Genomic DNA, 18,650 nt, shown 5'->3' with positions numbered 1-18,650 from the left:
AATCCACTGCGACCTCCACCACTTTTCCAAGGGGCATTAAAAACGTCTTTTTAAGCTACTGTGACCTCCAGGTCACTTCCAATGGCCATTAAAACCGTTTTGTTAAACCATTCTGAACTCCACAGCTCTTCCAAGGGGCATTGGTATTGACTTTTTATTCCACTCCAACCTCCACCACTCTTCCAAGTTGCATTGACACTGTCTTTTTATTCCACTGCGACCTCCACCATTCTTCCAAGGGGCATTAAAACTGTCCTGTTAAGCTACAGTGACCTCCACATCTCTTCCACGGGGCATTGATATTGTCTTTAAATTCCACTGTCACCTCCACCACTCTACAAAGGGGCATTGATATTGTATTTTTATTCCAGTGCGACCTCCACCACTCTTAAAAAGGGCATTGATATTGTCTTTTTAATCCACTACGACCTCCACCACTCTTCCAAAGGGCATTAAAACCATCTTGTTAAGCTACTGTTACCTCCACGTCTCTTCCGAGGGGCATTAAAACCGTCTGGTTAAACCACTCTGAACTCCACAGCTCTTCCAAGGGGCATTGATATTGTCTTTTTATTCCACTGTAACCTCCACCACTCTTCCAAGGGGCATTGATTTTGTCTTTTTATGCCACTGCGACCTCCACCACTCTTCCTCGGGGAATTGATATTGTCTTTTTAATCCACTGCAAGCTCCACCACTCTTCCATGTCGCATTAAAACCGTCTTGTTAAGCTACTGCGACCTCCACGTCTCTTCCAAGGGGCATTAAAACAATATGGTTAAACCAATCTGAACTCCACAGATCTTCCAAGGGGCATTGATATTGTCTTTTTATTCCACTATATTCTCCACCACTCTTCCAAGGGGCATTGATATTGACTTTTTAATTCACTGCGACCTCCACCACTCTTCCAAGGGGTATTAAAACCATCTTGTTAAGCTACTCTGACCTCCATGTCTCTTCCACAGGGAATTGATATTGTCTTTTTATTCCACTGGAACCTCCAACACTCTTCCAAGGTGCATTGATAATGTCTTTTTATTCCACTGAGACTTCAACCACTCCTTCAAGGAGTATTGACATTGTCTTTTTAATCCACTTCGACCTCCACCACTCTTCTAAGGGGCATTAAAAAATTCTTGTTAATCTACTGTGACCTCCACGTCTCTTCCAAGCGGCATTAAAACCATCAATTTAAACCACTCTCAGCTCCACAGCTCTTGCAAGAGTTTTGATATTGTTTTTTATTCCACTGTAACCTCCAGCACTTTTACAAGGGGCATTGATATTGTCTTTTTATTCAACTACGACTTCCACCACTCTCCCAAGGTGCATTAAAAACATCTTGTTTAGCTACTATAATGTCCATGTCTATTCTACGGGGCATTGATACTGTCTTTTTATTCCACTGTATCCTCCACCACTCTTCCAAGGTGTATTGATATTGTCTTTTTATTCCACTGCGACTTCCACCTCTCTTCTAAGGGGCATTGATATTGTCTTTTTAATCCAATGCGACCTCCACCACTCTTCCAAGAGGCATTAAAACAGTCTTGTTAAGCTACTGTGACCTCCACGTCTCTTCCAAGGGGCATTAAAACTGTCTGGTTAAACCACTCTGAACTCCACAGCTCTTCCAAGGGGCATTGATATTGTCTTTTTATTCCACTGCGACCTCCACCACTCTTCCAACGGGCATTAAAACTGTCTTGTTAATCTACTGTGTCCTCCACGTGTCTTCCACGGGGCACTGATATTGTCTTTTTAATCCACTGTGACCTCCACCACTTTTCCAAGGGGCATTAAAACCATCTTGTTAATCTACTGTGACCTCCACGTCTCTTCCAAGGGGCAATAAAACCATCTGGTTAAACCACTCTGAACTACACAGCTCTTCCAAGGGGCATTGGTATTGTCTTTTTATTCCACTCTACCCTCCACCACTCTTCCAAGGGGCATTGACATTGTCTTTTTATTCCACTGCGACCTCCATCATTCTTCCAAGGGACATTGATATTGTCTTTTTATTCCACTGCCACCTCCACCACTCTTCCAAGGGGCATTGATATTGTCTTTTTAATCCACTGCGACCTCCACCACTTTTCCAAGGGGCATTAGAAACGTCTTTTTAAGCTACTGTGACCTCCACGTGACTTCCAATGGCCATTAAAACTGTTTTGTTAAACCACTCTGAACGCCACAGCTCTTCCAAGGGGCATTGGTATTGTCTTTTTATTCCACTCTAACCTCCACCACTCTTCCAAGGGGCATTGACACTGTCTTTTTATTCCACTGCAACCTCCACTATTCTTCCAAGGGGCATTAAAACTGTCCTGTTAAGCTACAGTGACCTCCACATCTCTTCCACGGGGCATTGATATTGTCTTTAAATTCCACTGTCACCTCCACCACTCTACAAAGGGGCATTGATATTGTATTTTTATTCCAGTGCGACCTCGACCACTCTTAAAAAGGGCATTGATATTGTCTTTTTAATCCACTACGATCTCCACCACTCTTCCAAAGTGCATTAAAACCATCTTGTTAAGCTACTGTTACCTCCACGTCTCTTCCGAGGGGCATTAAAACCGTCTGGTTAAACCACTCTGAACTCCACAGCTCTTCCAAGGGGCATTGATATTGTCTTTTTATTCCACTGTAACCTCCACCACTCTTCCAAGGGGCATTGATTTTGTCTTTTTATGCCACTGCGACCTCCACCACTCTTCCTCGGGGCATTGATATTGTCTTTTTAATCCACTGCAAGCTCCACCACTCTTCCATGTGGCATTAAAACCGTCTTGTTAAGCTTTTACGACCTCCACGTCTCTTCCAAGGGGCATTAAAACCGTATGGTTAAACCAATCTGAACTCCACAGATCTTCCAAGGGGCATTGATATTGTCTTTTTATTCCACTGTATTCTCCACCACTCTTCCAAGGGGCATTGATATTTACTTTTTAATTCACTGCGACCTCCACCTCTCTTCCAAGGGGTATTAAAACCATCTTGTTAAGCTACTGTGACCTCCATGTCTCTTCCACAGGGCATTGATATTGTCTTTTTATTCCACTGGAACCTCCAACACTATTCCAAGGTGCATTGATAATGTCTTTTTATTCCACTGAGACTTCAACCACTCCTTCAAGGAGTAATGACATTGTCTTTTTAATCCACTTTGACCTCCACCACTCTTCCAAGGGGCATTAAAAAATTCTTGTTAATCTACTGTGACCTCCACGTCTCTTCCAAGCGGCATTAAAACCGTCAATTTAAACCACTCTCAGCTCCACAGCTCTTGCAAGGGTTTTGATATTGTTTTTTATTCCACTGTAACCTCCAGCACTTTTCCAAGGGGCATTGATATTGTCTTTTTATTCCACTGCGGCTTTCACCTCTCTTCAAAGGGACATTAAAACCATCTTGTTAAGCTTCTGTGACATCCAAGTATCTTTCGCGGGGCATTGATATTGTCTTTTTATTCCACTGTAATCTCCACCACTCTTCCAAGGGGCATTGATATTGTCTTTTTATTCCACTGCCACCTCCACCACTCTTCCAAGGGGCATTGATATTGTCTTTTTAATCCACTGCGAACTCCACCACTTTTCCAAGGGGCATTAAAAATGTCTTTTTAAGCTACTGTGACCTCCACGTCACTTCCAATGGGCATTAAAACTGTCTGGTTTAACTACTCTGAACTCCTCTGCTCTTCCAAGGGGCATTGAGATTGTCTTTGTAATCCACTGTTATCTCCACCACTCTTTCAAGGGGCATTGATATTGTTTTTTTCTTCCACTGCGACCTCCACTACTCTTCCAAGGGGCATTGATATTGTCTTTTTATTCCACTGTAACCTCCACCACTATTCCAAGGGGCATTGATTTTGTCTTTTTAATACACTGCGACCTCCATCTCTCTTCCAAGAAGCATTAAAACCGTCTTGTTTATCTATTGTGACCTTCACGTCTATTCCACGGTGCCTTAAAACCTTCTGGTTAAACCACTGTGAACTCCACAGCTCTTCCAAGGGGCTTTGATATTGACTTTTTATTCCACTGTAACCTCCACCACTATTCCAAGGGGCATCGATATTGTCTTTTTATTTTACTGCGACCTCCACCACTCTTCCAAGATTCATTAATATTGTCTTTTTATTCCACTGCGACCTCCACCACTCATCCAAGGGTCATTGATATTGTCTTTTTATTCCACTGTAACCTCCAGCACTCTTCCAAGGGGCACTGATATTGTCTTTTTATTCCACTGCAACCACCAACACTCTTCAAATGGGCATTGATATTCTCTTTTTAAATCAACTGTGTCCTCCACCACTCTTGTTAGCTACTGTGACCTCCACGTCCCTTCCACGGGGCATTGATATTGTATTTTAATTCCACTGCGACCTCCAAAACTCTTCCAAGGGGCATTGATATTGTCTTTTTAATCCACTGCGACCTCCACCACTTTTCAAAGGGGCATTAAAACCGTCTTGTTAAGCTACTGTGACCTCCACGTCTCTTCCAAGGGGCAACAAAACAGTCTGGTTAAACGACTCTGAACTCCACAGCTCTTCCAAGGGGCATTGGTTTTGTCTTTTTATTCCACTCTAACCCCCACCAGTCTTCCAAGGGGCATTGACATTGTTTTTTAATTCCACTGCAACCTCCACCACTATTCCAAGGGGCATTAAAACCATCTTGTTAAACTATTATGACCTCGACGTCTCTTCCACTGGGCATTGTCATTGTCTTTTTATTCCACTGTAAACTCCACCACTCTTTCAAGGGGCATTGATATTGTCTTTTTATTCCACTGCTACCTCCACCACTCTTCCAAGGGGCATTGATATTGTCTTTTTAATCCACTGCGACCTCCACCACTTTTCCAAGGGGCATTAAAATCATTTTGTTAAGCTACTGTGACCTCCACGTCACTTCCAAGGGGCATTAAAACTGCCTGGTTTAACTTCTCTGAACTCCATAGCTCTTCCAAGGGGCATTGATATTGTCTTTTCATTCCACTGTAACCTCCACCACTCTTCCAAGGGAAATTGATATTATCTTTTTATTCCACTGCTACCTCCACTACTCTTCCAAGGGGCATTGATATAGTCTTTTTGTTCCACTGGGACCTCCTCCACCACTCTTTCAAGGGGCATTTATATTGTCTTTTTAATCCACTTCAACCTCCACCACTTTTCCAAAGGGCATTAAAACCGTCTTGTTAAGCTACTGTGACCTCCACGTCTCTTCCAAGGGGCATTAAAACCATCAATTTAAACCACTCTGAACTCCACAGCTCTTGCAAGAGGCATTGATATAGTCTTTTTATTCCACTGGGACCTCCACCACTCTTTCAAGGGGCATTTATATTGTCTTTTTAATCCACTTCAACCTCCACCACTTTTCCAAAGGGCATTAAAACAGTCTTGTTAAGCTACTGTGACCTCCACGTCTCTTCCAAGGGGCATTAAAACCATCAATTTAAACCACTCTGAACTCCACAGCTCTTGCAAGAGGCATTGATATTGTCTTTTTATTCCACTGTAACCTCCACCACTCTTCCAAGGGGCATTGACATTGTCTTTTTATTTTACTGCAACCTCCACCACTCTTCCAAGGGGCATTAATATTGTCTTTTTTTTCCACTGCGACCTCCACCACTCTTCCAAGGGTCATTGATATTGTCTTTTTATACCACTGTAACCTCCACCACTCTTCCAAGGGGCACTGATATTGTCTTTTTATTCCACTGCGACCTCCAGCACTCTTCCAATGGGCATTGATATTCTCTTTTTAATTCACTGTGACCTCCACCACTTTTCCAAGGGGCATTAAAACCGTCTTGTTAAGCTACTGTGATCTCCACGTCTCTTCCAAGGGGCATTAAAACCATCAATTTAAACCACTCTGAACTCCACAGCTCTTGCAAGAGGCATTGATATTGTCTTTTTAATCCACTGCGACCTCCATCTCTCTTCCAAGAAGCATTAAAACCGTCTTGTTTAGCTACTGTGACCTCCACGTCTATTCCACGGTGCCTTAAAACCTTCTGGTAAAACCACTGTCAACTCCACAGCTCTTCCAAGGGGCATTGATAGTGTCTTGTCATTCCACTGTAACCTCCACCACTCTTCAAAGGGGCATTGATATTGTCTTTTTATTTTACTGCGACCTCCACCACTCTTCCAAGGGGCATTAATATTGTCTTTTTTTTCCACTGAGACCTCCACCACTCTTCCAAGGGTCATTGATATTGTTTTTTTATTCCACTGCGACCTCCACCTCTCTTCCAAGGGGCATTAAAACCATCTTGTTAAGCTACTGTGACCTCCAAGTCTCTTCCACGAGGCATTGATATTGTCTTTTTATTCCACTGCCACCTCCACATCTCTTCCAAGGGGAATTGATATTGTCTTTTTAATCCACTGCGACCTCCACCACTCTTCCAAGGGGCATTAAAACAGTTTTGATAAGCTACTGTGACCTCCACGTCTCTTCCAAGGGGCATTAAAACCGTCTGGTTAAACCACTCTGAACTCCACAGCTCTTCCAAGAGGCATTGATATTGTCTTTTTATATGACTGTAACCTCCACCACTCTTCAAAGGGGCATTAAAACCGTCTTGTTAAGCTACTGTGACCTCCACTTCTCTTCCAAGGTGCATTAAAATCGTCAATTTAAACCACTCTGAACTCCACAGCTCTTGCAAGAGGCATTGATATGGTCTTTTTATTCCACTGTAACCTCCACCACTATTCCAAGGGGCGTTGATTTTGTCTTTTTAATCCACTGCGACCTCCATCACTCTTCCAAGAAGCATTAGAACCGTCTTGTTTAGCTACTGTGACCACCACGTCTATTCCACGGTGCCTTAAAACCTTCTGGTTAAACCACTGTGAACTCCACAGCTCTTCCAAGGTGCATTGATATTGTCATTTTATTCCACTGTAACCTCCACCACTCTTCCAAGGGGCATTGATATTGTCTTTTTATTTTACTGCGACCTCCACCACTCTTCCAAGGGGCATTAATAATGTCTTTTTATTCCACTGCGACCTCCACCACTCTTCCAAGGGTCATTGATATTGTCATTTTATTCCACTGTAACCTCCACCACTCTTCCAAGGGGCATTGATATTGTCTTTTTATTCCACTGCGACCTCCACCTCTCTTCCAAGGGGCATTAAAGCCATCTTGTTAAGCTACTGTGACCTCCAAGTCTCTTCTACGAAGCATTGATATTGTCTTTTTATTCCACTGCGACCTCCACATCTCTTCCAAGGGAAATTGATATTGTCTATATATTCCACTGCGACCTCCACCTCTCTTCTAAGGGGCATTGATATTGTCTTTTTAATCCACTGCGACCTCCACCACTCTTCCAAGGGGCATTAAAGCAGTCTTGATAAGCTACTGTGACCTCCACGTCTCTTCCAAGGGGCATTAAACCGTCTGGTTAAACTCTCTACTCCACAGCTCTTCCAAGAGGCATTGATATTGTCTTTTTATTCGACTGTAACCTCCACCACTCTTCCAAGGGGCATTGATATTGTCTCTGTTTTCCACTGCGACCTCCACCACTCTTCCAAGGGGCTTTGATATTGTCTTTTATATCCACTACGACCTCCACCACTCTTCCATTGGGTATTAAAACCGTCTTGTTAAGCTACTGTGAACTCCAATTCTCTTCCAAAGGGCATTAAAACCGTCTGGTTAAACCGCTCTGAGCTCCACAGTTTTTCCATGGGGCATTGACAATGTATTTTTATTCCATTGTAACCTTCTGCACTCTTCCAAGTGCATTGATATTGTCTTTTTATTCCTCTGCTACGTCCACGACTCTTCCAAGGGGGATTAAAACCGTCTTGTTAAGCTACTGTGACCTCCACGTCTCTTCAGCAGGGCATTGAATCTGTCTTTTTATTCCACTGTAAGCTCCACCACTCATCTAAGGGGCATTGATATTGTCTTTTTATTCCACTGCGACCTCCACCACTCTTCCAAGGCGCATTTATAATGTCTTTTTATTCCACTGCGACCTCCACCACTCTTCCAAGGCTCATTGATATTGTCTTTTTAATCCAATGCGACCTCCACCACTCTACTAAGGGGCATTAAAACCGTCTTGTTAAGCTCTTGTGACCTCCACATCTCTTCCACGGGGCATTGATATTGTCTTTCTTTTAACTGTAACCTCCACCACTGTTCCAAGGGGCATTGATATTGTCTTTTTATTCCACTGTAACCTCCATCACTCTTCCAAGCGGCATTGATATTGTCTTTTTATTCAACTGTAACCTTCACCACTCTTCCAAGGGGCATTGATATTGTCTTTTTATTCCACTGTAACCTCCACCACTCTTCCAAGGGGCATTCATATTGTCTTCTTAATCCACTGCGACCTCCACTACTTTTCCAAGGGGCATGAAAAACGTATTGTTAAGCTACTGTCACCTCCACGTACCTTCCAAGGGGCATGAAAACCGTCAATTTAAACCACTCTGAACTCCACAGCTTTTGCAAGGGGCATTGATAATGTCTTTTTTTTCCAATGTAACCTCCAGCACTCTTCCAATGGGCATTGATATTGTCTTTTTATTCCACTGCGACCTTCACCACTCTTCCAATGGGCATTGTTATTGTCTTTTTAATCGCCTGCAACCTCCACCACTCTTCCAAGGGGCATTAAAACCATCTTGTTAAGCTACTGTGACCTCCACGTCCCTTCCACGGTGCATTGATATTGTCTTTTTATTCCACTGCCACCTCCACCACTCTACCAAGGGGCAATGATATTGTCTTTTTAATCCACTGCGAACTCCACCACTCTTCCAAGGGTCATTAAAACCGTCTTGTTATGCTACTGTGACCTCCACGTCTCTTCCAAGGGGCATTAAAACCATCTGGTTAAACCACTCTGAACTCCACAGCTCTTCCAAGGGGCATTAGTATTGTCATTTTATTCCACTCTAACCTCCACCACTCTTCCAAGGGGCATTGACATTGTCTTTTTATTCCACTGCGACCTCCACCAGTCCTCCAAGAGGCATTAAAACCGTCTTGTTAAGCTACTGTGACCTCCACGTCTCTTCAAAGGGGCATTGAAACTGTCTTTTTATTCCACTGTAACCTCCACCACTCTTCCAAGGGGCATTTATAATGTCTTTTTATTCCACTGCGACCTCCACCACTCTTCCAAGGCTCATTGATATTGTATTTTTAATCCACTGTGACCTCCAACACTCTTCCAAGGGGCATTAAAACCGTCTTGTTAAGCTGTTTTGACCTCCACATCTCTTCCACGGGGCATTGATATTGTCTTTCTTTTAACTGTAACCTCCACCACTGTTCCAAGGGGCATTGATATTGTCTTTTTATTCCACTCTAACCTCCATCACACTTCCAAGCAGCATTGATGTTGTCTTTTTATTCAACTGTAACCTTCACCACTCTTCCAAGGGGCATTGATATTGTCTTTTTATTCCACTGTAACCTCCACCACTCTTCCAAGGTTCATTCATATTGTCTTTTTAATCCACTGCAACCTCCACTACTTTTCCAAGGGGCATTAAAACCGTCTTGTTAAGCTACTGTCACCTCCACGTACCTTCCAAGAGGCATTAAAACTGTCAATTTAAACCACTCTGAACTCCACAGCTCTTGCAAGAGGCATTGATATTGTCTTTTTACTCCACTGTAACCTACAGCACTCTTTCAAGGGGCAATAATATTGTCTTTTTATTCCACTACGACTTCCACCACTCTCCCAAGGTGCATTAAAAACATCTTGTTTAGCTACTGTAACATCCATGTCTATTCCACGGGGCATTGATATTGTCTTTTTATTCCATTGCGACTTCCACCTCTCTTCTAAGGGGCATTGATATTGTCTTTTTAATCCACTGCGACCTACACCACTCTTCCAAGAGGCAATAAAACAGTCTTGTTAAGCTACTGTGACCTCCACGTCTCTTCCACGGGGCATTAAAACCATCTGGTTAAACCACTCTGAACTCCATAGCTCTTTCAAGAGGTATTGATATTGTCTTTTTATTTCACTGTAACCTCCACCACTCTTTCAAGGGGCATTGATATTGTCTTTTTATTCCACTGCGACCTCCACCACTCTTCCAAGGGGCATTAAAACTGTCTTGTTAAGCTACTGTGACCTCCATGTGTCTTCCATGGGGCATTGATATTGTCTTTTTAATCCTCTGTGACCTCCACCACTTTTCCAAGGGGCATTAAAACCGTCTTGTTAATCTACTGTGACCTCCACGTCTCTTCCAAGGGGCAATAAAACCATCTGGTTAAACCACTCTGAACTCCACAGTTCTTTCAAGGGGCACTGGTATTGCCTTTTTATTCCACTCTAACCTCCACCACTCTTCCAAGGGGCATTGACATTGTCTTATTATTCCACTGCGACCTCCATCATTCTTCCAAGGGGCATTGATATTGTCTTTTTATTCCACTGCCACCTCCACCACTCTTCCAAGGGGCATTGATATTGTCTTTTTAATACACTGCAACCTCCACCACATTTCCAAGGGGCATTAAAAACGTCTTTTTAAGCTACTGTGATCTCCACGTCACTTCCATTGGGCATTAAAACCGTCTGGTTAAACCACTCTGAACTCCACAGCTCTTCCAAGGGGCATTGGTATTGTCTTTTTATTCCACTCTAACCTCCACCACTCTTCCAAGGGGCATTGACATTGTCTTTTTATTCCACTGCGACCTCCACCATTCTTCCAAGGGGCATTAAAATAGTCTTGTTAAGCTACAGTGACCTCCACATCTCTTCCACGGGGCATTGATATTGTATTTAAATTCCACTGTAACCTCCACCACTCTACCAAGGGGCATTGATATTGTCTTTTTGTTCCACTGCGACCTCCATAATTCTTCCAAGGGGCATTGATATTGTCTTTTTATTCCACTGCCACCTCCACACCTCTTCCAAGGGTCATTGATATTGTCTTTTTAATCCACTGCGACCTCCACCACTTTCCAATGGGCATTGATATTGTCTTTTTAATCCACTGCGACATCCACCACTCTTCCAAAGGGCTTTAAAACCATCTTCTTAAGCTACTGTGACCTCCACGTCTCTTCCACGGGGCATTGCTATTGTCTTTTTATTCCACTGCGACCTCCACCTCTCTTCCTCGGGCTATTGATATTGTCTTTTTAATCCACTGCAACCTCCACCACTCTTCCATGTGGCATTAAAACCATCTTGTTAAGCTACTGTGACCTCCATGTCTCTTCAATCGGGCATTAAAACCGTATGGTTAAACCAATCTGAACTCCGCAGAACTTCCAAGGGGCATTGATATTGTCTTTTTATTCCACTCTAACCTGCACCACTCTTCCAAGGGGCATTGATATTGTCTTTTTATTCCACTGCGACCTCCACCACTCTTCAAAGGTGCATTAGAACAGTCTTGTTAAACTTCTGTGACCTCCATGTCTCTTCCACAGGGCATTGATATTGTCTTTTTATTCCACTGGAACCTCCAACACTCTTCCAAGGTGCATTGATATTGTCTTTTTATTCCACTGAGACTACAACCACTCCTTCAAGGAGGATTGACATTGTCTTTTTAATCCACTTCGACCTCCCCCACTCTTCCAAGGGGCATTAAAACCGTCTTGCTAAGTTACTGTGACCTCCATATCTCTTCCAAGGATCGTTAAAACCGTCTGGTCGCACCACTCTGAACTCCACAGCTCTTCCAAGGGGCATTATTATTGTCTTTTTAATCCACTGTAACCTCCACCACTCTTCCAAGGGGCATTGATATTGTCATTTTATTCCACTGAGACCTCCAACAGTCCTCCAAGAGGCATTAAAACCGTCTTGATAAGCTACTGTGACCTCCACGTCTCTTCCACGGGGCATTGAAATTGTCTTTTTATTCCACTGTAACCTCCACCACTCGTCCAAGGGGCATTGATATTGTCTTTTTATTCCACTGCGACCTCCACCACTCTTCCAAATGGCATTTATAATGTCTTTTTATTCTACTGTGACCTCCACCTCTCTTCCAAGGCTCATTGATATTGTCTTTTTAATCCACTTTGACCTCCATCACTCTTCCAAGGGGCATTAAAATAGTCTTGTTAATCTACTGTGACCTCAACATCTCTTCCACGGGGCATTGATATTGTCTTTATTTTATCTGCAACCTCCACAACTGTTCCAAGGGGCATTGATATTGTCTTTTTATTCAACTGTAACCTCCATCACTCTTCCAAGGGGCATTGATATTGTCTTTTTATTCAACTGTAACCTTCACCACTCTTCCAAGGGGCATTGATATTGTCTTTTTATTCCACTGCAACCTCCACCACTCTTCCTAGGGGCATTCATATTGTCTTTTTAATCAACTGCGACCTCCACCACTTTTCCAAGGGGCATTAAAACCGTCTTGTTAAGCGACTGTCACCACCACGTCCCTTCCAAGGGGTATTAAAACCATCAATTTAAACCACTCTGAGCTCCACAGCTCTTGCAAGGGGCATTGATATTGTCTTTTTTTCCAATGTATCCTCCAGCACTATTCCAAGGGGCATTGATATTGTCTTTTTATTCCACTGCAACTTCCACCTCTCTTCCAAGGGGCCTTAAAACCGTCTTGTTAAGCTACTGTGACCTCCACGTCTCTTTCACGGGGCATTGATATTGTCTTTTTATTCCACTGTAACCTCCACCACTCTTCCAAGGGGCATTAATATTGTCTTTTTATTCCACTGGGACCTTCACCACTCTTCCAAGTGGCATTGTTATTGTCTTCTTAATCCACTGTGACCTCCACCACTCTTCCAAGGGGCATTAAAACCGTATTGTTAAACTACTGTGACCTCCACGGTTCTTCCAAGGTGCATTAAAACCGTCAATTTAAACCACTCTGAACTCCACAGCTCTTCCAAGTGGCATTGATATTGTCTTTTTATTCCACTGTAACCTCCACCATTCTTCCAAGGGGTATTGATATTGTCTTTTTAATGCACTGTGACATTCACCACTCTTCCAAGGGGCATTAAAACCATCTGGTTAAACAACTCTGAACTCCATAGCTCTTTCAAGAGGCATTGATATTGTCTTTTTATTTCACTGTAACCTCCACCACTCTTTCAAGGGGCATTGATATTGTCTTTTTATTCCACTGCGACCTCCACCACTCTTCCAAGGGGCATTAAAACTGTCTTGTTAAGCTACTGTGACCTCCACGTGTCTTCCACGGGACATTGATATTGTCTTTTTAATCATCTGTGACCTCCACCACTTTTCCAAGGGGCATTAAAACCGTTTTGTTAATCTACTGTGACCTCCACGTCTCTTCCAAGGGGCAATAAAACCATCTGGTTAAACCACTCTGTACTCCACAGCTCTTCCAAGGTGCATTGGTATTGTCTTTTTATTCCACTCTAACCTCCACCACTCTTCCAAGGGGCATTGACATTGTCATTTTATTCCTCTGCAACCTCCATCATTCTACCAAGGGGCATTGATATTGTCTTTTTATTCCACTGCCACCTCCACCACTCTTCCAAGGGACATTGATATTGTCTTTTTAATCCACTGCGACCTCCACCACTTTTCCAAGGGGCATTAAAAATGTCTTTTTAAGCTACTGTGACCTCCACGTCACTTCCAATGGGCATTAAAACCATCTGGTTAAACCACTCTGAACTCCACAGCTCTTCCAAGGGGCATTGGTTTTGTCTTTTTATTCCACTCTAACCTCCACCACTCTTCCAAGGGGCATTGATATTGTCTTTTTATTCCACTGCGACCTCCACCACTCTTCCAAGGGGCATGAAAACCGTATTGTTAAACTACTGTGACCTCCACGTCTCTTCCAAGGTGCATTAAAACCGTCAATTTAAACCACTCTGAACTCCACAGCTCTTCCAAGTGGCATTGATATTGTCTTTTTATTCCACTGTAACCGCCACCATTCTTCCAAGGGGTATTGATATTGTCTTTTTAATGCACTGCGACATTCACCACTCTTCCAAGGGGCATTAAAACCATCTGGTTAAACAACTCTGAACTCCATAGCTCTTTCAAGAGGCATTGATATTGTCTTTTTATTTCACTGTAACCTCCACCACTCTTTCAAGGGGCATTGATATTGTCTTTTTATTCCACTGCGACCTCCACCACTCTTCCAAGGGGCATTAAAACTGTCTTGTTAAGCTACTGTGACCTCCACGTGTCTTCCATGGGGCATTGATATTGTCTTTTTAATCATCTGTGACCTCCACCACTTTTCCAAGGGGCATTAAAACCGTCTTGTTAATCTACTGTGACCTCCACGTCTCTTCCAAGGGGCAATAAAACCATCTGGTTAAACCACTCTGTACTCCACAGCTCTTCCAAGGGGCATTGGTATTGTCTTTTTATTCCACTCTAACCTCCACCACTCTTCCAAGGGGCATTGACATTGTCATTTTATTCCTCTGCAACCTCCATCATTCTACCAAGGGGCATTGATATTGTCTTTTTATTCCACTGCCACCTCCACCACTCTTCCAAGGGACATTGATATTGTCTTTTTAATCCACTGCGACCTCCACCACTTTTCCAAGGGGCATTAAAAATGTCTTTTTAAGCTACTGTGACCTCCACGTCACTTCCAATGGGCATTAAAACCGTCTGGTTAAACCACTCTGAACTCCACAGCTCTTCCAAGGGGCATTGGTTTTGTCTTTTTATTCCACTCTAACCTCCTCCACTCTTCCAAGGGGCATTGACATTGTCTTTTTATTCCACTGCGACCTCCACCATTCTTCCAAGGGGCATTAAAATTGTCTTGTTAAGCTACAGTGACCTCTACATCTCTTCCATGGGGCAATGATATTGTATTTCAATTCTACTGTAATCTTCACCACTCTACCAAGGGGCATTGATATTGTCTTTTTATTCCACTGCGACCTCCATCATTCTTCCAAGGGGCATTGATATTGTCTTTTCATTCCACTGCCACCTCCACCACTCTTCCAAGGGGCATTGATATTGTCTTTTTAATCCACTGCGACCTCCACCACTTTTCCAGGGGACATTAAAAACGTCTTTTTAAGCTACTGTGATCTCCACGTCACTTCCAATGGGCATTAAAACCGTCTGGTTAAACCACTCTGTACTCCACAGCTCTTCCAAGGGGCATTGGTATTGTCTTTTTATTCCACTCTAACCTCCACCACTCTTCCAAGGTGCAATGACATTGTCTTTTTATTCCACTGCGACCTCCAGCATTCTTCCAAGGGGCATTAAAACTGTCTTGTTAAGCTACAGTTACCTCCACATCTCTTCCACGGGGCATTGATATTGTCTTTTTAGTCCAATGCAACCTCCACCACTCTTCCACGGGGCATTGATATTGTCTTTTTAATCCATTGCAACCTCCACCACTCTTCCATGTGGCATTAAAACCATCTTGTTAAGCTACTGTGACCTCCACGTCTCTTCCAAGTGGCATTAAAACCGTATGGTTAAGCCAATCTGAACTCCACAGATCTTCCAAGGGGCATTGATATTGTCTTTTTATTCCACTTTATCCTCCACCACTCTTCCAAGGGGCATTGATATTGTCTGTTTATTCCACTGCGACCTCCACCACTCTTCAAAGGTGCATTAAAACCGTCTTGTTAAGCTACTTTGACCTCCATGTCTCTTCCACAGGGCATTTATATTATCTTTTTATTCCACTGGAACCTCCAACACTCTTCCAAGGTGCATTGATATTGTCTTTTTTTTCCACTGAGACTTCAACCACTCCTTCAATTAGCATTGACATTGTCTTTTTAATCCACTTTGACCTCCACCACTCTTCCAAGGGGCATTAAAATAGTCTTGTTAATCTACTGTGACATCAACATCTCTTCCAAGGGGAATTAAAACCGTCAATTTAAACCACTCTCAACTCCACAGCTCTTGCAAGGGGCTTTGATATTGTTTTTTATTCCACTGTAACCTCCAGAACTCTTCCAAGGGGCATTGATATTGTCTTTTCATTCCACTGCGACTTTCACCTCTCTACCAAGGGACATTAAAACCGTCTTGTTAAGCTACTGTGACATCCACGTCTCTTTCACGGGGCATTGATATTGCCTTTTTATTCCACTGCCACCTCCATTAAAAACGTCTTTTTAAGCTACTGTGACCTCCACGTCACTTCCAATGGGCATTAAAACCGTCTGGTTTAACTACTCTGAACTCCACTGCTCTTCCAAGGGGCATTGATATTGCCTTTTTATTCCACTGCCACCTCCATTAAAAACGTCTTTTTAAGCTACTGTGACCTCCACTTCACTTCCAATGGGCATTAAAACCGTCTGGTTTAACTACTCTGAACTCCACTGCTCTTCCAAGGGGCATTGATATTGTCTTTTTATTCCACTGTTACCTCCACCACTCTTAAAAGGGGCATTGATATTGTTTTTTAATTCCACTGCGACCTAAACTACTCTTCCAACGGGCATTGATATTGTCTTTTTATTGCACTGCGACCTCCACCACTCTTCTAACGGGCATTTATATTGTCTTTTTAATCCACTGCGACCTCTAGCACTCTTCCAAGGGGCATTAAAACCGTATTGTTAAACTACTGTGACCTCCACGTCTCTTCCAAGGTGCATTAAAACCGTCAATTTAAACCACTCTGAATTCCACAGCTCTTGCAAGAGGCATTGATATTGTCTTTTTACTCCACTGTAACCTATAGCACTCTTTCAAGGGGCAATAATATTGTCTTTTTATTCCACTACGACTTCCACCACTCTCCCAAGGTTCATTAAAAACATCTTGTTTAGCTACTGTAACGTTCATGTCTATTCCACGGGGCATTGATATTGTCTTTTTATTCTATTGCGACTTCCACCTCTCTTCTAAGGGGCATTGATATTGTCTTTTTAAACCACTGCGACCTCCACCACTCTTCCAAGAGGCAATAAAACAGTCTTGTTAAGCTACTGTGACCTCCACGTCTCTTCCAAGGTGTAATAAAACCATCTGGTTAAACCACTCTGAACTCCATAGCTCTTTCAAGAGGCATTGATATTGTCTTTTTATTTCACTGTAACCTCCACCACTCTTTCAAGGGGCATTGATATTGTCTTTTTATTCCACTGCGACCTCCACCACTCTTCCACGGGGCATTAAAACTGTCTTGTTAAGCTACTATGACCTCCATGTGTCTTCCACGGGGCATTGATATTGTCTTTTTAATCCTCTGTGACCTTCACCACTTTTCCAAGGGGCATTAAAACCGTCTTGTTAATCTACTGTGACCTCCACGTCTCTTCCAAGGGGCAATAAAACCATCTGGTTAAACCACTCTGAACTCCACAGTCCTTTCAAGGGGCATTGGTATTGTCTTTTTATTCCACTCTAACCTCCACCACTCTTCCAAGGGGCATTGACATTGTCTTATTATTCCACTGCGACCTCCATAATTCTTCCAAGGGGCATTGATAATGTCTTTTTATTCCACTGCCACCTCCACCACTCTTCCAAGGGGCATTGATATTGTCTTTTTAATCCACTGAAAGCTCCACCACTTTTCCAAGGGGCTTTAAAAACGTCTTTTTAAGCTACTGTGACCTCCACGTCACTTCCAATGGGTATTAACACCGTCTGGTTAAACCACTCTGAACTCCACAGCTCTTGCAAGGGGCATTGATATTGTCTTTTTATTCCAATGTAACCTCCAGCAATCTTCCAAGTGGCATTGAAGCCGTCTTGTTAAGCTACTGTCAAGTCCATGTCTATTCCACGGGGCATTGATATTGTCTTTTTATTCCACTGTAACCTCCACCACTCTTCCAAGTTTCATTGACATTGTCTTTTTTTCCACTGCGACTTCCACCTCTCTTCTAAGGTTCATTGATATTGTCTTTTTAATCCACTGCGACCTCCACCACTCTTCCAAGGGGCATTAAAACAGTCTTGTTAAGCTGCTGTGACCTCCATGTCTCTTCCAAGGGGCATTAGAACCATCTGGTTAAACCTCTGTGAACTCCACAGCTCTTCGAAGGGGCATTGAAATTTTCTTTTTCTTCCACTGTAACCTCCACCACTATTCCAAGGGGCATTGATTTTGTCTTTTTATTCCACTGCGACCTCCACCACTCTTCCAATGGGCATTGTTATTGTCTTTTTAATCCCCTGCAACCTCCACCTCTCTTCCAAGGGGCATTAAAAACGTCTTGTTAAGCTACTGTGAGCTCCACGTCCCTTCCACGGGCATTGATATTGTCTTTTTATTCCTCTGCGACCTCCAGCACTCTTCCAAGGGACATTGATATTGTCTTTTTAATCCACTGCGAACTCCACCACTCTTCCAAGGGGCATTAAAACTGTCTTGTTATGCTACTGTGACGTCGAATTCTCTTCCAAGGGGCGTTAAAACCATCTTGTTAAACCACACTGAACTCCACAGCTCTTCCAAGGGGCATTTGTATTGTCTTTTTATTCCACCCTAACCTCCACCACTCTTCCAAGGGGCATTGACATTGTCTTTTTAAGCTACTGTGACCTCCACGTCACTTCCAATGGGCATTAAAACCATCTGGTTTAACTACCCTAAACTCCACTGCTCTTCCAAGGGGCATTGATATTGTCTTTTTAAT

Source organism: Phyllobates terribilis, unplaced genomic scaffold, assembly GCF_046119375.1.
Source record: "Phyllobates terribilis strain yellow unplaced genomic scaffold, ASM4611937v1 Scaffold_95__1_contigs__length_6072419, whole genome shotgun sequence".
In the NCBI taxonomy this organism is placed as follows: Eukaryota; Metazoa; Chordata; class Amphibia; order Anura; family Dendrobatidae; genus Phyllobates; species Phyllobates terribilis.
This window is presented reverse-complemented; position numbering follows the sequence as displayed.